Below are 22,203 nucleotides of genomic sequence, written 5' to 3' on the forward strand. Positions count from 1 at the left end.
TAAACTACAAAAAATTAGCCGGGCGTGGTGGTGTGTGACTGTAATCTCAGTTACTCAGGGGGCTGAGGCAGGAGAATCGCTTGAACCCGGAGGTGGAGTTGTCAGTGAGCCAAGATCCTGCCACTGCACGCCAGCCTGACTACAGAACAAGATTCCCTCTCAAAACAAAACAAACCAACAAACTAACAAAAAAGTGTTACTAACAATATCCCAATTGAAAAAGGAAAAAAACAAAGGAGATACAATTAACAATTAGTTATTATTATGCTAATAGATTTCACCTGGATTGCTTATTCTGGTTGTTTAGCATTGAATACTGAGAATATTGTGCTAAAAAGGATTCTCAGTCAAGTTCTTGGTTAAGAGGACAAAGTGTTGTGATGGATTAGTTATATGTCCCACAGATATGGCAAGAGGAACTAGCATTCTTTCTATTCCTGTGTGTAATCTTACATAGATTTCAATCCTCAGCCCTTTTCATTTTGCCCAAATAACTCCATGTAAATTAGTATCAATTTCTCCATGCTTTTAAGCCACTTCTTTAATTCTGCAGCACAAATTATAAACAAATAGTAACTCAGAGACTTCCTAAGACTCACACTGCAGACCAATGACTAGCAATGCTGCACCTGTTAAACAAGGACATAAGCTATAATTCTTAATATTTATATACATATCTAAAGGTACTTGGCATCTTTTCACCATCAAGCTTGCTCCTGATATCAATTATGTCATATTGGGACACACACACACACACACACACACACACACACACAGACACACAAACTCAGAGAGAGAGAGAAGCCCCCTTAAATGAAATTCTATTAACAGAAAAAGAAAAATATCCCTCCCGACTCTTTAAATGAGAGATTAACCAGACTTATTTCTCCAGAAGAATGGCAGTTTAGATATTGTGACTAACCTTCCTACTGAAAACAGATAAAAATTCTGAGTAAAATCTAAAACAATAACTTGTAAAATGCATTGATGTTCTAGCAAGGAAAAGAAATACTCAGAGTTCAAAAACTAAGTGAAAGTGGGAACCCAGGGAGGAGAGCAGGGCTTTAAAATAATCTTTGCCCTGTAAGCATTTGCCCAACCTCAGGGAATTTGAGCAAGGTTTCCATGATCTTGAAGGGTAAGGATGCAGGAAACAAATTCCACCCTTTCAGAGACAGAGGCTCATAGAACGTGTTGCCTCAACAGAAAGCTGAGAAATAAAAAATGCATGAAATACTATCTTTAATGAGTCCAGAAAATATGACAATTATCCAAGAACTGTACCATCAGAGAAAATTCTTTCCAGTGAGCAAAATATATACATCTTCAGATAAATAATAATAATAATAATAATAATAAGGAGGAACTTGACCAACAACAGATCATAGCTCAAAGAAATTCTGCAGGATATATTTCAAGCAAAAGGAAATGATTCTAGCTAGCAAGTCAAAGATAAAGAAAATTATAATGAAAGACAGTTGCAAATATAGAAGTAAATAGAAACAAATATTGCTGTATAAAACAACAATAATGAGTTTTTAAATATAGAAAGAATAATATGTTTAAAATCTTTTAAATAAACATATATGTTGGGAGGGAGTGATTAAAGTCTTGTGATGTCTTGGAATTTTTCAGAATGAGGGCAAATATATTCATCAATTTTAGAATTTGATAAATACATGTGTATAAATCTAGGATGATTATTAAGAAATAAGAAATAGTATATATATGACCTTTAAATTATAGTGAGATATATAAGGCGAGAAAAAGTAATAAATCAATTAAATAGAATGCAAAAGCTAAAAGGAAAATATAGAAGAGTCAGGAAAAATAAAATACACAAAATGTAAAGATAGTGCTATGGGTTCAATTGTGTTCTCCCAAATTCATAGGTGACACCCTGAATTCCAGTACCACAGAGGTGACTATATTTGAAGACCGAGCCTATCAAAATGTGAATACATTACAATTAGCTTTTTAGGGTGGGCTCTAATCCAAGCTGATTGTATAAATGTGGACACACAGAGATATGCTAGGGGTGCACGTGTACACTGTCAAGATTCTGTGAGGACACAGCAAGAAGACTGCCACCTGTAAGGCAAAGAAAAAGCCTGCACAAGAAACCAGACGTGCTAACACCTTCAACTATCTTGGACTTATAACTTTCAGCACTGTGAGAAAATAAAATTGTGTCGTTTAAGGCATTGTCTGGGGTATTTTGTAGTGGCAGCCTTAGCAAACTCATACAGATTATAATAAGAAAATATTTAAGTATGTGCAATAAGTATAAATGACTAAATGTTTAAGTTAAAAACAAGGTTATTAGCATATATATATAAATAACATGAAACATAATACCACTTAGAGGTTGAAAGTTAGGTAATCAAAGAACATATATACAGGAGAATTTCCATCCAAAAAGAGAATAATCAGTATACTAATATTAGCCAGAATGGATTTTAACACAAAAAGCATTACTAGAGATGGAGCTTCACTGCATAATGATACAAGGTTAATGTCATAAAAAAATACAACAATTTTAAACTTGAGAAAGTCTTTAAAAACAAAGTTTCAAGATATTTAAAGCACAATTGATAGAACTATAAGGATATGTAGACAAGCCATTATCACTTTGGTGAATTCGTCTCCTTCATTATTTCTAGATTAAGAAGATAATGAATACATAAAAATCATAGAATTTATATGGATTTAAAGGGCTTAAACACAAACATAAAGTCTTGGGGTTTATCGTAGGCTAGTATCAAAATTTCTTTACACTTCAATGTTCTTGTAAGTAAAATGACTGATAATCTAAAATCATATATATTTGGCTATGATTTCACTATTTTATGTTACTGTATATAGTCTTCTTGTGTCAGTTAAATCCCCCTTTTTCTGGAAACATGATTAAATGTATTTCAAATCTCACTTCTCCAGCCCTGTGAGAGTTAAATGTGTTCTATGTGATTTTTGTGAATTCTTGATTTTCTTATGCTGGAGGACTTTAAATGAGGTCAAATGGAGTATAAGTGTGCATCCCTCTAGAATCATTATATAGAGACCTCAGCAAGTCACTCAAACTACTCTCAATGTCTTGCTTAGATTCATTAGTTCTGGGCCCTTAAGCATCCTCCTGAAAAATCCAGCAAGTTTCTATCAAAAACAAAACAAAACCCGACAAAACAACAGAATCCTGCTTAGACCTGATCATTTAGCTAGTTTGGCTATTAAGCAGACTCCTTCTTCATGTTTCTCCTTTAACTCTGTAGAACAAGAGAATTAATCCTTTCTCTTGGAATGTAAACTGGAACTGCTCAGTTTACATTCACATGCTGTCGGGGTCATCTGCCCTCAGCACCCAATTCAAAAGCATTATACAAATACTGCTTTTTTTTCCCTCAGTTAGAATTCTGGTTAATAATCATTGTATCTATGATTTTTTGTTTAATTTTCAACAAAAAAATGCCCAATTAAAAATTTTAAACTTAAAATTCTAAACGCAAAAGAGATAATCATATGAGGCTGTTTTCACACAAATCTGTATAAAACAAACGTAAATTCCCTCATGGTGTCTTTCCAACTATGGCTACATATGGATAAAAGCAGAAGAAGACTTGGGAAGAATTTTAAGAAGACTTTTTAGTAAAATTTTTAAAAAGTTTGCTAAAATAAAATATTTTTCTAATATTGATAGAAATTGCTTACTTTCTAACATTGATAAAAATGCTTTATTAAATTATTTTTAAAATTTGATTGGAACTATTAGTATGTGGTAATTGCTGACAAATCATTAGGAAATTACAACTCAGCATTTAATTTTAGAAATGCATCTTTTAAATGGCACAGTTTGGAGTTATAGGGGCAGAAGAGGTGATAACACTGATAATCAGACAGAAGTGGGTGGCAAATGTTAATAGTTGTCAAGAACTTGAGGGCTGGTTGAAATTTCTCTGTCTTATTTATTTTATATTTTGTGGATTACCTAAAAATTTGAAGTTATACTATCAGCTTAAGTTAATCGTGTGTTTATTTCAAAATGTATATTTTTCTCGAGTTAATAGCAATTATTTCTTCTATGAATATTTGTTATCATTTATTAAGTAAGAGAGCACTATATTCTGAGTGAAGTTTTAAGAGTTTTACATTCATTATCTTATTTAACTGTGTCAAACATGTTATAATGGCTAGATAGCATTATTGCCCTCATTTTATAAATATGGGAGATGAAAGCAGTGAGAGTTTCAGTAACTCCCAAGGACATGTAGCTAGAGAGTGGAGCACCAAACTCACACCCAGGTTGGCTTCCCATGGCACTCAGCTTGATATCTACTGCATGATGGACAGACTTTTATTAAAATGCTGTCTCTGTCATCTACTTATTGTGTGACACTGGTAAGTTACTAATACGTTTTAAGATTTAGTTTCTTCTGTTATAAAATAAGCATAATAATACCTAAAGTGGTGTGTGAATTAAATAACACTACTTTGTTAAGCACTTGATAATGTCTGGTACATGGTAAGCACTCAATAAATAGTATCTATTGCTTTTGAAAACTTTTGTCATCAATGTTGCTATTGTATTTGTAGTATGTTAAGAGTTTTGTAAGTTCCCTAGGGAATATGGAAATGGAATAATCATATCAGAATTCCATTAGCTGGTGTATGTAGTTATGGTTCAATTTCTTTCTTAAGTTTAGTTATTCACAGTTAAAACTTCTGATATAATTTGAAGCTAAAATTGAAACCAACTTTTTAGTTATATATATACATATATGTGACAAAAGTTTTCAAAAGCAATAGGTACTATTTATTGAGTGCTTACCATGTACCAGGCATTACCAAGTGCTTAGCAAAATAGTGTTATTTAATTCACACACTAAAGTAGGTATTATTATGCCCATTTTATAATAGAAGAAACTAAACCTTAAAACATATATATATATACAAGACACATCCAATTGACAATAAAACCACTATTCTGGCATCCAGAATGGCACAATTAGGTCAAGAAAGCCCCTTGAAGAATTAGGTTTATTTCAGCCTAAGTGTGACATATTTCAGTAACTGAAAGCTTTGTTATTCAGAGCCCTCTACAGACTTAAGAATAATTTTAGAATGTTATAAATAATTGTTTAGGTTTACCCAATAACATTTTTAAATAATAGCTTTATTGAAGTATAGTTTACATAACATAAAGATTCACTCTTAAGTTTAAGTGTACAATTCAATGATTTGTAGTAAATTTATGGAGTTGCACAACAAAACTCAGATTTAGAATATTCTCATCACCCCCAAGAGATCCCTTATGATCATTTGTGGCCATCCCTGTTCCCACCCCCAGCCCCAGGCAATCACTAATCTACTTTCTTTCTCCATAGATTCCCTTTTCTGGATTTTTCATAAAAATGGAATCATACAATATATGATCTTTTTCATTCTAATAACATTTTTAATCACAGTTAATTTCCCAAAAGACCCATGAAAACTATACTTTATATATTAAAAGGCTTTTTAAAAATGATGTTATGTTTATAAAGAAAAACTTCCAAAATTCCTATCTTCCTTAGATAAGACTCTTTAATCCTGTCTAGAGCAAGTCAAAGTACAACCAACAAAAGCATTAAATAAATCATATGCTATTAATTTGAAGCCATGAATACTTATCTATTTATTAGCAACCTAAGCAGAAAATACTAGTTTTTATTTAACCATCTGAAATCCCCACAGGAACAAGCAATGAAGAAATATCAAGTTACATTACTTCTGATTTTGAAGTGGGGAATCAGACACCAAATGGCATGTAGAATCTGATATTTTTTGAGATAGTCTGTGACCTCAAAAGTGAACCAATATTAGTTGAAAAGGCTTATGCAGCACTTAGTTAGGTCCTCATTATCACTCATATATTGGAAAAAGATGAATTAAAGTGAAATTTAGGTCATTAATATATCATTTGGATCTTTGGCTGCTTGTCTTTTCCCAGAAGTGGATTAAAATACAAATTCATAAACTTGTTATAAGCTGAATACATGTGTTGTCTGATTTTTCTTGCCAAATACTAATGAGGAGACACAAACATGATACATTGAAATGGGACTTTATTGACAGTGAAGCCAAAGTCACTTAAAAAAAAAAGCCTACTAAGCAGTATGTTGCTGCACTAAAACTAAAACATCCTTTTCTAGACAATGAGAGCTGTCAAACAAAGCTAAATTCTTGCATTACCCAGAGAGCAGACTGTCAGCGTGCTCTCTGACAGAGACAAATGAAGGAATTGTCATGTGCTAGAATTTTAAAACTCTGGAATGCTCTAATGAATAATTAATTTTAGGGTATCTTCTTTTTGTTTCAGAACGTAAGTGATTTTACAAATGGAGCTTAAGTTCTCTAGGAATAAACTATTGTTTTCTAACATTTAGAAAGGTCTGTCATTATAAATTTCTCTGCAACAAGTTATTTTCTGAATTTTTTGTGCTATTTTTAAATTCTGTATTCTCTCAGTCAGTTGTAGTTTTATATATATATAAATATATATATATATATAAATAAAGCCATTTAAAATATAGTTATGTATTATAAACTGGGAGAGAAAAAGAAATCAATGATTCCACCTCAGAAATCAACCACCAACCATTGCAAAATAAACAAGCCAGGTACATGCAAAATTCTCAGTATCTTTATGGTAAATAACTACATATTACAAAATGGCTGGAATTACCGACTTTGTCCTTTATCCAGGACCTTTTGCAATGACACTTGGTAGCTCCTCCTATCAAGAGAAGTCACTCTGCCCTGCCTCTTGAATCTGAACTGGCCTGCAACCTGCTTCAGCCAACAGGATGTAGAAGTAACAGTGGGCTTGTTCTGAGCCCAAGCCTCCAACAGGAAAGATAAAGAACTGTGCTAAACATAACCCTGTGAATTGTATAAACAGTGAAATATATATAATATATATTTATTTATAAATAATATATATATTTCACTGTTTATACATATATAATATACATAATATACATATTATATAATATGTATTATAATATGTATATATATAATCTTGTCTTTTTCCACTGTTTTCTGACTTCCATCATGTATCTTTCTAGCTAACATATGCAATCCAATAATCCTTTCAGCTCTCTGGAGCCACTAATTCATTAAACCATCACATTTTACTATGCTTATCCCCTTTTTTTCCTCATTTTTCTCTTTATTAAATTTAGATTCCATGGTGCAGCATCACCATTGTTCAGTTGTGTAGCACTTCAAATTTCTTGTGCTCCTTTTATTGTACTAGTTTAGACAATTGTGATACTGCTTCAACCCACTTTTCCTTTTCTATTTTTTTTTCATAGCAACTGCTGAGTTTGGCTAGAGAAGGAAACTATGATTGACTGGTCTCAGTGAAAATTAATGACCATAAACTCCCACACTCCCAATTTTTTTTACATATCTTCTCTTCATCAAACTTTCACCAACACCCTTTCTCACACTCAATTATTTTCTCTCTGGAAATACAAGCAGTCAGAACAGAACCACTTTGTCTTCCTCCCATCACAGGTACAGATCCATCTGCACCAAGATCTGTGTTGTTCCTTTCTTACTGTTATAATGGCTTGAATATACATGCTTCTATCCAAAGCCAGCCTCTCTTTTTGTGCATTTGACCACATTTCATCTTGTTACGTTCAACTCATTGATTTCTCATTTACTTTGTGTAAGTTCATTACTATTAACATTTAAACATTCTGTAACATCTACTAATTGAAAAAGAAACCAGCTAATTACACTTCCACATGTTGGCTTCTCTTTACAGTAGAATTCTCAATTTTCCTTAGCTATTGCAGTCATTTTCCTGCAGCACTGTGCCGAAATACTTTGTCTCTTACACCAACCATTTTATCTTTCCAAATATAATGGTCAATTTTGATTTTAAAAAGTTTTACTTTAATTCCAAGTGGCATTTGACCTAATTGTTCACCACCTTATTTTGTGAAATGTTTTCTTCGTCTGCATCGGTGACATGGCATATCCTCAAGATTTTTTTCTGCTTTACCAATCTCTTTATTGATTCCTTCTTTTCTTCTTGACCTCTAAATTTTAGAGTTATCCCAGGCTTAGTCGTCATCTTTTCTCTGTTTGCATTCACTCACAAGTTATCTTATCCATTTTCATGAATTTATTTAATTATCACTTTTTACTCTTCCTTGAATTTCAGACTAATAATATATATAAATTTCTCTGTTCTCTAAGGTCTCATAGACAACTAAAATCGCACATGTATATCACACAATTTTTAATATCCTGTGTTACCACCTCAACCAAATCTTTCCATGTAATATGCAACACTATTTACCTAACTGCTCAGACCAAAAACCTAGGTGTTCTTTTGATGCCTACTTTTCATCACACTTCACATTCATTTCAATCCATTCACAAGTCTTGTTGCCTTTACCTTCAACATATATAGTCTGTTTCTTGTATATTTTTCCAACCTAATTCCCACTATTTTCCCTATAACTTATTCTGCTCCAGCTATATTGGTCTTCTGATAAAAATGTTTCTGCCTAGGGCCCTTTTGTATGATATGTTTTCTCCAAAAATGGTCTTTCTTCAGCTACCTAAAATCTTGGCCTCTCACTTCATATAGATTTCTCCTAAAATTTCACTCCTCTGGAAGTCTTCCTTGACCTCTCTGACAAAAGTAGAGCATACATTCCAGGTGCATTTCTTTGTCAAATTTTATTTTTGTTCATAGCAGTTATATTTATCTTGGTATTTATTTTGTGATGTTTTACTTCATTTTAAAATTGCCTTTTGGACAGGCACAGTGGCTCACGCCTGTAATCCCAGCACTTTGGGAGGCTGAGGCAGGTGGATCACCTGAGGTCAGGAGTTCGAGACAAGCTTGACCAATATGGTAAAACCTTGTCTCTACTAAAAATACAAAAATTAGTTGGTTGTGGTGGTGGGTTCCTGTAATCCCAGCTAGGGAGGCCGAGACATGAGAATTGCTTAAACCCAGGAGGCGGAGGTTGCAGTGAGCCAAGATCATGCCACTGCACTTCAACCTGGACGATAGAGCGTGACTCTGTTTCGAAAAAAGAACAAAAAAGTAAAATAAATAAAACAATATGAATTGCCTTTCTTTCTCCTTAGTTTGCAGGAGTCAAAAAGGTAGAGACTTTATTTTGTTCTATATGCTATCAACAATGTCCTGCACAGTGCCTGGCACATATTGGCAACTCAATAACTATTTGCTAAGTGAATAAACTGATGGTGTTCATAATGTGCATCTATGAAAATGAATAGAATAGAATAACTAGCTGTGTTGCTGAATATTAGGAAGAGAACTTTACAATGAGGATGTCATCACAAGCATTTTCAATAGATAATGAGGCTGACTGTGATGAATTAAAGAGTGAATAAAGAAATAAGAAATAAACTTATCTTACTTAGATAATCCTTCAGAAAAGTTTCTGCTAAGAGTAACAAAGAAATGAAGTTGGTTCTTTCTTGAATAGAGTGCAGTGTCAAAGGAATCACATACACTGATAATGCTTCCTTGTTTTTATCTGTTCGGAAAACATACAATCAAACTTTTTGTTAGCCATAAATACAATTTTTATGTTCAAACTTCTATTTTTGGTTTATCTTATTATTTTATTATTCTCTCTCTCTCTTTCTCTCTGTGTGTGTGTGTGTGTGTGTGTGTCTTTGTGTGTGTGTGTGTGTGTCTCCAATTTCTTCATTTTATTGAGTGTTTCTCTAAGTTCATCACACTTAAGAATCTCCTGAAGGGCTTGCAAGGCATCAATTGCTGAGCCTCATCCCCAGAGTTTCAGATTCAGTAGGTCTGCGATGGTGTCCAAGAATGTGCGTTAACAAGCTCTCAGATGATGCTGATTCTGCTGATCAAAGGAATTGCACTTTGAGAACCAAAGTTTTATTCTAATGTGTTTGTGTTTTAGTGCTGACTTGAAACGGGGCAAGAAAGAATAAGGAGAAGAAAGAGAAAAGGGAAAAGAAGGCAGGAAGGAATTATAAAGATACAACAAAAAAGTTTAATAATTCAAAAGTCAGTTATATAGGTATGTATGAATAGAAAATATCCAGCTCTCTTCTTATATTCTCCTCTTATATTCCTATAATTGCCAAAAGAAGCCCAGATCTATCCTTGTAAAAGTTGACATATATTTAGTAGCACAATCTCAGGTCTATAATAAACACTAGCTGAATCTTCCTGACAAAACATATCACTAGGATTTGAATGATAGAAATTCATCTGTAGTCCCACACTGAGGCTACTGTAACCAACATCACAATGTGCCAGACAGCCAAGATGCATGATATCATTCTAATACTTAAATGTTAGATCAACTTTAGTAGAAGATGAAGGCTGAACTGAATATCCCTGAAGACGGTCTCATCCCATCCCATGTTTTCATACTGAAATTATTATTTCTACATGATCCTGTAGCTCACTTGATTTTTCTGGTAGTGTGATGCTTTGGGCCTTTCCCAAGCCATTTTTTTCTACTTTATGGATTGATTCATGGGCCAGGGTTGCCCAAATACCCAGACCTTCTTATATATATTTCGGTTCCTACATAGACAATCATTCTTTCTTTTCCTTCTCCTTTCATTCCAACTATGTATTTTTTCTACATTTTTTATAAGTGTAAAATTACATAATTGTGAAATTTTGAAATCCATGGTGCTTCTCTTTTTTTTAATCTATTTTCACAAAACATTAAGAGGTTTAAAAGAAAGAGTTTACTTAGAACCACAGGAAACTTTGATGGAAGTTTTACAAAGAACTTGTCAGTGCTTAGCTCATAGTAGATGCTTAAAAATATTTGTTGAAAGAATGATTAAATTAATAAGGAATTAATACATTTTTATAGGCTTCATTACTGAATCCTCTTCAAATATAGATTCTCCTTAGTTTGGCCAGATACTGTTTTCTTGGACAGTTACTTCAACTACTACTTACACACCATAAGCTTTTAAATCTTTTATCTCCAGTTTTTTGGTTTCCCTTGATTTTTAAAATTGTGTGTGTTACTGTCGACTACATCATTCTAACTCATCTAGGTTTTCAAACCATATTATTCCGCAAATTTGCTCTATGTTTCTTAAAGAACAAATATTTACACCATCAACCAAAAAATAGAAGCTTCTGTATTAACTTTAATTTCTTTTACTTCCCACATCTAATTAGTCGCCAAATTCTGCTAATTTTAGCTTCAAAAAGTTTCTCAAACAATGTCTTTGCTTTATGTGATGATTGCGGACATCTTATTTCAAACCTCATTGTTTCTCTGTTGAACTATCATAACTAATTTCCTGAATACCATTCATTCCTCACTTTATCCATCTTCAAAATTAGCTGAGAAATTCTTCTCTAAAGTGGAACTCTGCATATGATTCTCTTGTTTTTTTAGGTACTTGAAGTTCTAAAGTGCAACCTCTTTAGTATTGCAGATTGCTCATCATGTCCTACCAAACTATTATTCTAGCACCATTCTCACCTCTCCCTTACATATAAATCCTTTGTGCAAGATATTTAATTTCATATTTATATTTATTTTATTCAATAATGCATTCATATACTTTTAAAAACTCAAATAATAACCTCAAAGTTTTCCAAGGAATATAGTATTACCCTTTTTTCTCCTGCCTCACCTTGATATCTGTTCCTCAAATGAACCTCCTTTAACTCTTTGCTGTTTCTAAATAACATATTAACACTGATATTTCTTAATGTTTTTCTTTTTGTTTCTACTTTTAATTATGGAAGATAATGATTTCTAATTGTGTCTGATGATTTCTAACGTGTCCTTTTCTCCTCTCAAACCATTCCTTAAATTTTTTTCCTCCTATTCCCCCACCCAATAAAGCTATGCCATAATTTTAGGTTAAATAATTAGTTGGTGTTTACAATTTTTGTACCTTATAAACATTAGCCGCAGCTGAGCTATAGAATCAGGAAGGCTGAAGTATTTATTCCCTAGCTATGATTAAATTTACTTTCTTGAAACCTTTTATTTTCTATTGGGTTATTTGGACATTTTTACCCCCTCAGATTTTTTAAGCTTTTAAAATTTTTAATTGGCACATAATAATTTTATGTATTTATGGGGTACAGTGTAATATTTCAATACATGTATACATTGTGTAATGATCAAATCAGAGTAATTAGCATATTCATCACCTCTAACGTTTCTCATTTCTTTGTTGTGAGATTATTCAGAATCTTCTCTTCAAATTATTTTAAAATACACACTACATTGTTTTAGCCGTAGTCTCCTACTGTGCAATAGAACTCAATAGAACTTAAGAATTTATTCCACCCATCTAATTGCAACTTTATACCTCTTGACCAACCTCTCATCATTTCCCCCTCCCTCCACACTCCCTAGCCTCTGGTAACCACAATTCTCCTCCATACTTTCATGAGATCAACATTTTTAGATTCCACATATAAGTGAGGTCATGCTTACTCCCTTGATTTTCTATGTACCTATCACTAATCCCATCAAAATTTCCAGCAGAACTATAACTATCTTCTCAATGAATTCATAGTCTGTCTGTTTATATTTTCTTGGGGATGTGCTTTCAGAAGTTCACTGCTTTCTTTTACCTGTACTTGATTTTTTTCTAGATTTCCAACAGAATTAGCTGTTATTTTGGGGAAGTCTTTTTACTATCATCTTGGGAATTTCTTCTGCTTCCCATCTGAGCTCCCATAACAGTTTTTAAAACACATCCATGTGCCCATAACAACATTTTCATTAACAACAAATCTTATGCACCATGGGGCCCCATACGACTCTAATGGAGCTGAAAATTTTGTATTGCCTAGTGACATATTGATGATCCTGACCCAGTGTAGGCCAGTTTGGTGTTAGTTTTTAACAGCAAAGTTTAAAAAGTAAAGAAAAATAATAAAAAAATTTTAATTATAAAAAACTTATAGAATAATGACATAAAGACAGAATTATTATTATTATTATTATTATACTTTAAGTTCTTGGGTACATGTGCAGAATGTGCAAGTTTGTTACACAGGTATACATATGCCATGATGGTTTCCTGCATCCATCACCCTGTCATCTACATTAGGTAATTCTCCTAATGCTATCCCTCCCCTAGCCCCCCTCCCCTAATTCCCACCCCCCAACAGAACCCAGTGTGTGATGTTCCCCTCTCTGTGTTCATGTGTTCTCATTGTTCAACACCCACTTATCAGTGAGAACCTGTGGTGTTTGGTTGACAGAAATATTTTATGTAGCTGTACAGTGTGTTTGTGTTTTATATTATGTTTTATAAAAGTGCCAAAAGTCTTAAAAGTTTGAAAGTTGATGAAGTAAAAATGTTAGAGTAAGTTAAAGTTAATTTATTACAGAAGACAGAAAAATCTTATTTTGTAAATTTATTGTCACTTGTATAAAGTGTTTATAAAGTCTACTCACCCAGAACAACTTTCAGTTCTACATTCAACATTCGTGGTAAGTTCCTTATACAAGTGTACCATTTTTTAATATTTCATACTGTTTTTTGTATTGTTTTGTTTTTGTTTTTGTTTGAGACAGGTTATCTCTCTGTCACCTAGGCTGGAGTGAATTAGTGTGATCATGGCTCACAGCAGCCTTGACCTCCCAGGCTCAAGTGAGCCTCCATCTCAGCCTCTCAACAGCTAGGATTATAGGCATATGCCACCATACTCAGCTAATTTTAGTTTTAGTATTTGGAGAGAGAGGGTCTCACTGTATTACCCAAGCTACTATCAAACTCCTGGGCCCAAGCAATCCCACCTGCCACAATTGCCCAATATAATGTGTTTTTATTGTGCCTTTTCTATGTGTAGATACACAAATACCATTGTGTTATAACTGCCTACAATATTCAGGACAGTAACGCTGTACAGGTTTGTGGTCTAGAAGCAATAATCATCTAAGTTTGCATGAGTAAACTCTACGATGTTTACAAAAAGATGAAATTGCCTAACATCACATTTCTCAGAACATATCCCTGAGGCAAAACTATGTTTCCATTTTGGTACTCATCAGTTTATATTGTGGCTTTTGAGGTCCTCTTACCCTGGATTGTATATGTTTATCAAACTTTGAATCCCCCCCTGTTTTTTGAGACAGGGTCTCAGTTTGTTGCACAAACTGGAGTGCAGTAGCATGAGCTCAGCTCACTGTAGCCTTGACCCCTTGAGTGCAAGCCATCTTTCCACATCAGCCTCCCAAGTAGCTGGCACTATAGGTGCACACCATCACACCCAACTAATTTTTGTATTTTTTGTAGAGAAGGGGTTCCACCATATTGCTCAGGCTGGTCTTGAACTCCTGAGTTCAAGCAATTGGCTCACCTTAGCCTCTCAAAGTACTGAGATTGCAGGCATCAGCCACCACACCCAGTCTTAATTTTGTATTCTTAATGTTTCCTGTCCTGATTCATAATGGGTATGCATCAACAGGATTTTGGGATTGAGATAATTAAGCAAAGGCCAACAGAATAATCTTCAGGGAGCTATTTATCTAATTATGTTTGACAGAAAGTGTCACCATGCAGCAAATAGTAGCCCTAAAAGTTATTGTTTATTGAGTGTTTACTGTATGCCAGAAATTTTCTCATTTATTCTTAACCCAAGCCCCATAAGGTAGGTACCATTATTAATTCTGTTTGACAGATGAGAAAACTGAAGTATGAGAAGGTTAAGTACCTGGCCCAGTGTCTCGTAGTTAGTGCATCAGTCAGAATTCCAACAGGAAACAATAGCAACATTTTTTTTTTTTACACAGGGACTAATGGATGGCATGTAGTGTTACCACAATGAAATTGCATGAACCTGGAACTACTAGTAATAAAACTGACACCATCTCCGCCACTAGCCTTCCCCCAACACCGATTCCCAAGAAGGAGAGTTTATTAGAGTTTATCCAAAAAGGAGAGGGAGAAAGAATTGTATGCGAGTACCCTACAGAACTGCAGAGACATTATGTCAAGGGACACAGACAGCTATATGTCTATGTAGGGTCAAGGGAATAAGCACCTTCTTGCTAGAGTTTCATACTGGCCATATCCCACCGTGGACAGAGCCTTACATCATGTACGTACTTTAATGAAAGCAGCCTCCCTGGGTAGAATAGGGTGGAGAAGGAAGAAAGGAATCTAAAGTGGTAGGAATTGTCAGTCATGATGCTGGGATCTGTACCCAAGCATCTGGACATGAAGCCTATGATGTTACTACTATACTATGCTTGTGGGGTGGCAGGCAGGAAACTAGGTTCCGTTTTTAGTTGAGACTCCACGAACAAAGTGATTCTTCTGATCAAAAAGAAATTTGTTGCCTTTTCACTACCATCACTAAGGGATATTGTTTTTGCAGAAGAATGCAATTGTTGAGAATAGGGGACAATCTACTAACAGAAAAAGGACAGCAACATTACAGAGGCATTCTCAGTAGCAGGCAGATAAGCACTCAGCACTTTGCAAAGTGTGCTAATTTGTATTAAAGGGCTTCAGGAGAAAGCAAAGACTAAAAAAATCAGAGATAAAGGAGTCTAAAAGAATGTGGTCATACCAATGTAATAAGAGCATCCTGAGACAAACAACAGAGGATATCAACAAGCCTGAGCAGAATACCATCAATTACTAATGCTAATCATGGGTTAAAACCACTTTCTTAGTAAGAAGAAACTATAAGTCAATATCTGAAACCACTGGATAGGCTTCATAATTCACTTAATATGTAATACATAGTAAATTATTTACAGTTCTCATTATAAATTGCCATCCTCAAAAACCTCATTTTCTCTTTCAAATTCTGAGCTTAAAAACCCATCTGTATCTTGTATGGGCACCAAACAGAGTAAATTATACTATGCCTTAAAGGGGCTCAGAAATCTAGCAGATACCGAATGAGAGACTACTGTGTACCAAGTGCTGTCCTAAGTGCTGGAGATACAATATTAAACAAAGTAAGACCCTGACCTCCCAGTCTAGTGAAAAACACAGACATCTCATCAACTAAAACTATGGAATGAGCTTCCTCTCCTTTATTCCTTTACCATCTGGCCGTCTTCCCTTATCCCTTTGAAATTCATCTCATTGGAAAATTTTGTGGATGAATTCCTCTGTCCCAATCCAGTGTCCTGACAGAACTCATTTCTAGCTCATTCCTTGAGGCAGTCTGTCTCAAGAAATGAATGAGATGCAGTGTGCTGCTAACAAACTCTCCCTATTAGAGCTTGAGCTGCTTGTAATTAGTGATGCTAGCATTTATCTTGGTATCTTTAAAATCAAACATCACACCCAGCATAGAGGAAACATGCAATAATGTTGATTGACAAATGCATAAGTGAACTAGAAAAAAGAAGATAAAACGTATTTCCTTTACCACTTTTCATATTTAATTTCAAAATGAGCATGAGTCATTCGCATGCTTGGTAGAAAGAAAAAATAACTTCTTAATAATAAATAAGCCACAATTTATTAGTAATCCTTTATGTGATAGGGCCTTTATTTGCATTTCTGTTAAGTTAGGTATTTCTATTTCTATTCTATAATCACAGAAAAATTAAATATTTTTCCCAAATCAACATTATAGGCAGAGATACTGTGCTGTGAAAGCAACAAAGTTGAGATTAATTGGAAGAAATCCAGCAGGTAGTTGAACAGGATCTTTCTGAGAAGAAATTGTTTTAATTGAAACTTGAATAATAAAAAATCCAAAAGAAGATGTGAGTGAAGAACATTACAGGCAAAAGGAATAACAAGTACTCTGGCCCTAAAGCAGGAAATGGCCTTGCCTGTTCAAGAAATAGAAGGTCAATATGACTGGGCAGTAGTGAGAGCAAAGAAAAGGTTGGAGAAGGCATGATGTGAAATAAAATTTGAGACCAATTTCTGTAGACCATATGGATTCCTAATAATGACCTCAATTTAACTTAAATGCAATAACAGTCATTGAACAGTTTTATGCAACAAAATGTAAATGGTCAGATTTTTAAAAACGTCGCTGAAAATATTGTAAGGTCTTCTAAAAAAAAACAGTGTGGGACTTGAGCTGATGTTCCTATTAATAAGGGTCAGTGATAAAACAGACGAGATTGTTGAGACATAGGAAACAGGGAGAAGATGTTGTCCCAATCCTTCATGATTAAAAGTGTTGCAATCAATATGAGCAAGATAAACATAAATTCTATTTCTTCCTGTTTCAGGCAGTATGTTGGCATTTAACCTATGCTGTGGTTAAAGGGATAGTACTAAGATTGGATTTAGCAAGAATACCTCCTTCAAACCTTATCCACTACTCACGACTGCAAAAAGTGTAGGAAATGAACATTTCAGAATAGTAAATATTCCCTACTCTGAGGCTTTGTTGGCAATATCTGGTCTCATAGCCTAACCACATGAAGGGGCAACTGTTACTTAGGTGCCCAAGGTAATTCTGAGTCTAAGATTTCAGCTGGCTGAAAAGTGTCTTCCCATATCCCACTTAAGCTTACAAGCCTCGGCAATTGTTACTAAAAACTAAATATTTACTAGTGAACAAACTGGATCATGCGCTGTACTAAACACTTTCTGTGCATTATGACATTTAACATTCACAATATTTTATCATTGTTTTATGATTAAAATTACCTATTATTATGTAGAATAAATAACTTTTTCATTGCTAAAAAAACCATTCACAATATAACTTACTAAGCAAGCACACTTATAGAAGTAACTTTCTCAAGCTATATATGACAGCTGGAATTATAAGCCAACTGTGCCAAATTCCTAAGCCACTTTTCTTCACTATTGTGCTCTAGTAATGCTCTTCTACTCTGATAGTAAGGAAAAGCTGGAGGGATCAGCCAGTGACATAAAAAAAGAAAGAGGTGTCAACCATGGCCCATTGTCTATGCTAGAACTATTAGATGACTTGGCTGAGTTCACCTGTGTAGTAGATGGTAAAAAGCCAGGGTTAGTGCTCAGGAACCCGTGGATGTTGCTCAGAAACATAGAGTAGCCTCTTCTCATCTGCATGTAATTTGCTTTTTCTATCTAGGGGAAAACCCAGCTAAAGTCCCCATCTCTCCCACCCTTCACCAGCCACCTTTTCATTCTACATTCAAAGAAGAGAAGTGGTGAGTAAAGTTTCATGATATTTCATGATATTTTATTCCTCTTCATGACATTGAAGAGTTATAAAATGGCGTATGTACTAAGTAGACATGCAAGGGACATTCAGTCTCTTTTCCTTTCTCATACACTAAGAAAGACTGGGGTGAGCGGATTAGGCTGTTTCCTCTTGGCCTCACAAAGATATCCTGGGTTGTTTTCTTGCCAAGATTTTTTCGTTAGACTAGTAAACAATTTAGAAAAGGGCTTGGGTAATAAGAGGTAAGAAGGCCTCTCAATCTATTTTGAGTGTCTTTGGTCATATAAGACAATGTTTAGCACAGGCAAAATCTTTCATATGGTTTAGCTTAGCTCCACCATGGGCCTCCTTGGGTTTTGGGACAAAAGCTTCATTTTAAAACAGGGTACTAATTGCCTAAGTTACTGTCTTAGGAAGCTGTCAGGGAAGGCTGTTATCACAGAAGTTTTAGTTATCTGGGGATCCTAGTTTGGGATCATACATAATCTTAATACCACCTTTTATATAACTCACATTACTAATAGCAATTTTTTAATTTTTAAATTATTTATTTGGTTTTTTTAAAGCATTATTAAAAGATCCTATTGGGATAGAAATTGCTGAATCTGTGTAGACTTAACTGCTCATCTGGGCAGTATAACAATACAGTCAGAGATGATGTTGGAACATGACATTGAATAGTTATAAAATGGTATTTGTACAGGAACTTTTGTATGGGCACTTTGAAAATTAAGATTTTCAAGACTAGTGCTCTAGAGGTTGTTATTCTATCCTAGATAGGAAGAGTTTAGTGGCCTTATTACCAATGAGACCACAGATTCTAGGCTAAGTGAACAGCTAGGTCTTCAATTAAGACGCTTACCTCAGTGAAAGATGAGGCAGTGATTCCGTATGCCATGTGATACAGTGAAATAAGCACTGATTAACATTTCATTTATTCAACACATTTATAAAGTGTTTATTGTTACCATGTACCGGGAATGTGGGTGAATATGATTATTTCTACCTTTAATCTTCTTACACTCTAGTATATAATTATACATCTGTTCTTATTGGAAATATTTAATTGTTCTAAGTCGCAGTTTGGTATAGTGAAGGAATTCTCAACTGGATGGGAGTGAAAACATCTACTTCCAGTTATGATTAGCCAGATCTCTGACTAGAGATAACTAACTTAAGCTCTTTATGACTAGATTTCCTCATATGTAAAAGAAAAGAGGTGGAACTGAAAAGACATCTGAATAGGTCTTCTAAAAATCTAAGAGGCAAAACCAATTATTTAAAGGCTATTTTAGTTTGGCGTTTTCTAAAAATCCTGGAAAAACTTATGTGCTTAATAAATATGAAATAAAAATAAGATCATCTTAATCCTCTTCTTCCTTTGCTCATAAGTCCAGAAGGATCTTTAAACAATTCAACACTCTTATGTATCATGCTAGGAAAAAAAAATCAAAACAAACCATGAAAATAAGCATCAGATAAAAAGAACTGCCCTTAATCTTAAAGTCTCTGAAATCCAAAACATGCAGGATGTGGTTTAAGGGCAATGTGTACGTACAAAATTGTGATCTGAAGATAAAAAAATAATAAATATGTGTTTATCTTTCTTATCTGCCTGTGTAAAATAATTTTGCTCTTAACCATGATAACTAAGCCAAAATAACCCAGTAACATTTGCTTTTAAGACTAAACTCCGGCTTTTCTACTTTCATTGATGTCAGTTTAAATGTTATGTCATCTAAGTTCTCTCTGCCTTTTGTTTACCATTGTAGTCACACCTATCAACATGGTAAACATTATTGATAGATTGTACCATTAGAAGTAGCTGATGCTGTACTTAATTATCAAAGATTAGAAAGCAACATATACTATCTAGTTCAAGTTACATATTCTGATTATGGGTAACTTAATTTGAATGTGGATCACTGAAATCTAAAGTGTAAAATTCATAAATTTTTCATGAAAAAAATACTTCTTATTAATAACAACAACAAGGCAAATTCAGACGTGAACTGTTTCAGTTTTTCTAAGTTAAGCTGCTAAAAATGATGTCTTTGCATATGGGTTTTCACAAGAATTATCTAATTTACAACTCACAAAAAAATCCTATAAGGCAGTTTTATTATATGTAAAGGGGAGACAAAAAAATAACAATTAAGACATAAGAGACTTCAGAGTGGGCCTCTTTTTCTTTGCTGGAACCAATGTTTTCTAGGGACTTCGAAGTCTCAGAAGCAAGGAAGGCATATGGGCTATGCAAAACAAACCAGGGGCTTTTATTACCTTGAAAGACATTCAGGGTGATTTTTAAAATGGGAATTCCACAGAGAGTTTTTTTTTTTAAGTTTGTTGCCTTGCATATTCCCATCAGTGAATGTGGCTTTGAGATAACCATGAATAATAATTTGATTTTTATAAGAAATTTATCTTTTTAAAGTGAATTATCTTCTATTTGCTTATTCTAGCAACAGCAGAGTCCATTAGGGTATGTAGGAAAAAGTTGCTATAGTGGTCATTTTACAGATGAGGAAACAGTTACAGCTGAGATGATGTGGCTTGCCTCTGGTTAGGCTGCCAGTAAAGGCTTGAGGAAGAGGGAGGCAAACCTCCCAAATCTTTCAGCCTCTTGATTATTTCCATTTGTTCACACAGCCTTTTTATGCTTCGAATTGGTCCATGAATTCACCAGAAAAAGAGAGAGTATTTCCTTCCCCATGTAGCACAGGAGAATAATAAACAGTAAGCATTTTTTTTTTTTTTTTGAGACGGAGTTTCGCTCTTGTTACCCAGGCTGGAGTGCAATGGCATAATCTCGGCTCACTGCAACCTCCGCCTCCTGGGTTCAGGCAATTCTCCTGCCTCAGCCTCCCAAGTAGCTGGGATTACAGGCACACGCCACCATGCCCAGCTAATTTTTTGTATTTTTAGTAGAGACGGGGTTTCACCATGTTGACCAGGATGGTCTCGATCTCTTGGGCTCGTGATCCACCCGCCTCGGCCTCCCAAAGTGCTGGGATTACAGGCTTGAGCCACCGCACCCAGCCACAGTAAGCATTTTTAAGGACATTCTAGACAATGTTCTAAACAACTAGTCATTTTCTCAGTACGTGGTTCACAATGATGCTGATAATAATGATAAGAATGTGATACTGCTGATCAATTAACAAATATACCATAAATAACTACATTGGGAAGAACAGTATAAGAAGAATAAACTGAATATAAAGAAGCACAATGTATATCATTTGCCATCAAGCAGTTTATAATTCTTTTTGAAGGAAATCTTTAATGCATATAAAAGGCAATGAACAATTCAAGGCAGCTCATATGCACTAAAAGAACAACAATTCACTGTGATCTAGGATGATCAATCCAGGCTCACTGGAAAAGTGGAATGTAAATGGATTTTGATGAATTCAAGGATTTGAAACAGATAGAAGTATCCATATATCTAAAAAACCAGCAGATAAGGGTTCCAGCTTTTCTCTGATATTTAGGCAACACATCCAACCAATAGGTTAAAAAATACATTGACTTTCTTTACAGAATTTGAAAAAACTACTTTAAATTTCATATAGAAGCAAAAAAGAGCCCAGATAGCCAAGGTAACTAATTACCTTACATACTGTAACCTGACAAGGCTACAGTAACCAAAACAGCATGGTACTGGTACCAAAGCAGATATATCGATCAGTGGAACAGAACAGAGGCCTCAGAAACAACACCACACGTCTACAACCAACTGATCTTTGATAAACCTGACAAAAACAAGCAATGGGGAAAGGATTCCCTATTTAATAAATGGTGTTGGGAAAAATGGCTAGCCATATGCAGAAAACTGAAACTGAACCCCTATCTTACACATTATAAAAATTAACTCAAGATGGATTAAAGATTTAAATATAAGAACTAAAACCATAAAATCCCTAGAAGAAAACCTATGCAATACCATTTAGGACATAAGCATAGGCAAAGATCTCATGACTAACACACCAAAAGCAATTGCAACAAAAGCCAAAATTGACAAATGGGATCTAATTAAA

At 34.4% G+C, this 22,203-nt stretch overlaps 1 protein-coding gene across 7 annotated transcripts in view; it reads right to left on the reverse strand.

Moving 5' to 3' along the window:
- CFAP299 (cilia and flagella associated protein 299) overlaps positions 1-22,203 on the reverse strand; it is a 737,014-nt gene that overhangs the window by 149,864 nt on the left and 564,947 nt on the right. The window lies entirely within an intron of this gene.

This window comes from Callithrix jacchus, chromosome 3 (assembly GCF_049354715.1).
Source record: "Callithrix jacchus isolate 240 chromosome 3, calJac240_pri, whole genome shotgun sequence".
In the NCBI taxonomy this organism is placed as follows: Eukaryota; Metazoa; Chordata; class Mammalia; order Primates; family Cebidae; genus Callithrix; species Callithrix jacchus.